The sequence below is a fragment of the Pteropus medius genome, unplaced genomic scaffold (assembly GCF_902729225.1).
Source record: "Pteropus medius unplaced genomic scaffold, Ma_sr-lr_union100, whole genome shotgun sequence".
Lineage (NCBI taxonomy): Eukaryota > Metazoa > Chordata > Mammalia > Chiroptera > Pteropodidae > Pteropus > Pteropus medius.
The window spans coordinates 26,712,180-26,716,194 of NW_024349800.1; positions in this window are offsets into that span (position 1 = coordinate 26,712,180).

A 4,015-nucleotide genomic window follows, 5' to 3' on the forward strand; every position below is an offset into this window, starting at 1 on the left:
TTTCTTAAACTTTCAAAAATTTTCTGTATTGAAATAGACAAAATGTCTGATTTTCAGTCTTTAAAATAAATGACCAAGTGTGTTTTACATGTGTCAAATGGAAATGCCAATAGAGAGCTATTGTGGAAAATCAAATGAGATTAGAGGTGATGATAATAAAAATGTTAAAAGCAATATGTAAATAGAATGACATTGGGAATAGCAATAATAACTATAACAAAATAGTAACTCTGAAGTTTACTGTGTATTCTGGAGATAAAGTAAGGATCTTGGGTCAATTCTTAACAAATAAATAGAAAGAGTTCTTCACGTTCTAGGGACAATGACTCAAGATATAAAACATGCAGTAATTGACAACCAAGGGTATCCCTACTGGCCTTTCACTCTTACTCTGACTATAAAAAAGAACTTCATTCAAATGCATGGCTGGCAATGAAATGGAAGTTTCATCACATTGCCCTACTCATGACCTCAAAGCTGACCTCCAGATCACCCCTCAGTCAAAATGTTGGAAGATTCAGTGAATGCAGTTTTAAGCTGGATTCAGCTGAGTTTTCTGAAGAGAAAGCCAGAGTATTGTATTTTCAGTGGTTGTTTTTGAATTCTGTGGTTGAAGGCTGCTGTGCCATGATTAGCTTTGATGATATCATAAATTTATCAATCTACTGCCAAGATTTTTTTTATCTTTCATTTTGCTGGTATCTCCTGAACTGGTAGGAACAAGCTATCTACTTTTCCTTGCATTGCAAAAGATTAGTATTATTGGACCTGTTCTGCAAATGACATCTGAGCCAGTTGTAGAATTTATCTGGATAAAAGTTAAGTGATGAGTTTAGGAATAGAACCCAAATAGAGGGTATGTTATGTGTGAATTTTTAGCCTGACCTTTGCTTATTCGAAGACAAATCAATGAACTATTCAAGGAATTAGCTCTGAGAAGGAATCAATCAGGTCTAAAAGTTATATATTAAATGGTTAACCAAATTGTTTGTCTTTGATTTTTTTTTTCACTAAACTTGGGATTTTTTTTTTTTTTGGATTTTTTAAATTTGAAGGCTGTAAAAAATCACATAAGCAAAATGCAAATTAGATAATTTCTTAAGCAGTTTAGTCAAAATTTTCTATATAATGTTCTATGGCATTATATACATTAGTTAGTCCTTGCCTTTTTACCATGAACATTTAGTTTCCTTCAGTTTTTTGAGGTCCCTGAAACCCCATTCACTAAATAGTATTTAAAAGATTAGATAAGGTTTACATACATTTTGTGTCTACAAATGCAGCTTAAATTTAAATTAATTTAAAATGTATGATTTCATTATGCATTTTCTTCCATGTGTGTAACTGTTATCATGTAAAATGATCTGTGATATTTTTTGGCATTAAAGAAGGAATTCTTTTTATTCAAAAATATTGGAAACAATGACTTAAATCAAATGACAATTTTTTTCAGTCTTTGGTTATTATGCCATAAAGTAATGTCTGACTTTCCTCCTCAGGAAACTGTTTGCCGAATAGTCATTTTGGGAACTTTTTAAACATAAAGTTCATTTAAAATTTTTTTTTGACCTATAGGCCTTGAGCCACATCTGAACTAATTACCTTTAGGAACTGTTAAGATTTGTTAGGTATCCTGATTATAGTTTGTGGTCATGTGGCACTTATGTTCGAATAGAAAATTTCATCATTTAATGAATGCTAAATTCATCAATAAATTCTTTTTATAACATAAAGATAAACTCTTAAACTTTCATATTCACCGGTTCCCACAAAATGAAGTCCCACTTTATTCAAACAATATTCAAGTTTCATCACAATTTGGTCTCAATCTACTAGCACCTTATACAGGTGTTGATAAACTTTTTCTGTAAAGGGCCAGACAGTATTTTAGACTGTGTGAGCCATACAGTCTCTGTAGCTACCATCCAACTCTGCTGTGTAGTGCAAGGGCATCCACTGTCATTAGGAAAATGAGTGGGTGTCGCTGTGTTCCAATAAACTGTATTCAAGAAAACTGAAATTTGAACCTCACATAATTTTCACATCACAAAATAGTGTTCTTTTGTTTTTTTTCCAACAATTTAAAATTTAAAAAACATTCTTAGCTCATGGCCTACACAAAAATAGATGGTGATCTGGATTTGTCTTATGGGCTGTAGTTCACTGACCCTTTCGCCAGAACCTTAGAGAAGTTCATATTTTTGTGAGCATGCCTTGGGTTTCTAAGCTTCCATACCTCTCCTTATATAGTCTCTATGAATTATCTCTCTCTCGCTCACTCTCTCTTTTTTCCTAACTAAACACTGTTCTTGTAAAACTGAGCTCAAGTGAATTCCATGAGAAGAATTCCATTATTATAACTCACCCTTCCGTTCAAAATCAAATTCTTATTCTATGGATTCCAATAGTTATAAGAGCGGTGTAAAAACAAAATTAGTGCGCATTTGCTAAATATTTATTGAATGAATGAATTAATGAATTAGTGATGATGGAAACAAATAAATGACATGTACCAAAACTGTTTACTGGGCTATTGCTACAGCCTAATTGTTAGATCCACATGGATAGCTAGTTGTATTCATTTTTCTGTTCCCAAAGACTGGAAAATATTTGGAATGTGAAAATATTTTAGTAGCTTTTTGTTAAACTAATGTTTTGAAGGTATATCTTAGAGACACACCTATGGAGAATGGATTTTATTCTTTATGGACATTCTTACATTTCTGAGTTGAAATAGTTCTACCTGATTCTCTACAAAATTGCCATACCTAGACCCCTAAAGCTAAGTTAGGAGTTACAAACATCCACTTTCCTGTCACTACTTGTAGACACATGCTTGTTTATTTTTGGCTAATTAAAATTAATCACCCTAGTTCTCCCTTCCCTTCAAGGGCATTACTTCCCATTAACTTCAATGAAGCTTGTTTGACTTCAGTGGAAGTTTTTGCCTGCATAAGGACAGTGAGGCATCAGGATAAATGTCTTTAAGGCTGTCATTTGTCACTACGAACAAAAGAAGGAGAGATCCTTAGGCATGAGGCGCCGCAGCGCACTTCACAAGCCTTTCTTAATTCTATCCTCGCTGATATCTCATGACTGCCACATAAAAGGAAGCATCGGAATTATAATTGAATGGTTCTGAAATATCAGAGACAGAACCTCTGAAAAGGAGGCTCACAAACATATTCTTTAGCAAAGTTAGTGATTCGAGTACCTACAAACGGCCAGAACACTGTTGACAGCACTTCCGCCGCATAGCACATATATTCACTTTGAGTAGGTGCTGACTAGGAAAACAAGGTAGCTTAACTTGATTCCACCAGCACACAGTTCTTTGACAACCCTCCACTGTTCAGAACACCCTTAAGAAACAAAAAGTTAAAGAGGGAAAAAGGCATCTGAGCAACCACAGTGATATCATAACACCCACGGTCTAAAACTTGAGCTTTTTATTCATAGTATTTATTCATACAGACTATGAGATATTAGGAGTGTTTGTAAAAATAGGGAGGCCAATCTGGTGTACCGTGGTGCCAATCGGGTGCAAAATTCCACATTTTTAAACTTCTCTAAGTATTAAAAATTAAGTCAATCTAGGCTTATTGTTTTTAAAAACTTTTTATCATAAAAACAGCATGGCATTTTTCCACAGATGATTGTTCGAGAATCTTCACCTTAATTCTACCATGTAGCACGGCTTCTACTCTGTTTTCATAACTTCTTTTTATTGAGGTGTAATTGACATGTAACATCGTTATATTAGTTTCGGATTTACAACATAATGATTCGATATTTATATATATTGTAAAATGATCACTACAAGAAGTCTATTTAACTTTGTCGGTCTGGTTAACTACTCTAGTCTTTACAAGACTGTTTTCCAACATTTAAATGAGATAATATACCTATGTCCCCAGCTCTAAGTCTTGACACTCAGTGCCTTCATTATATCCTATGTCTTTGGAATTAAACAGAATTATTAGCTGACTAACCTGGAAGAAATACACAGCAAAGG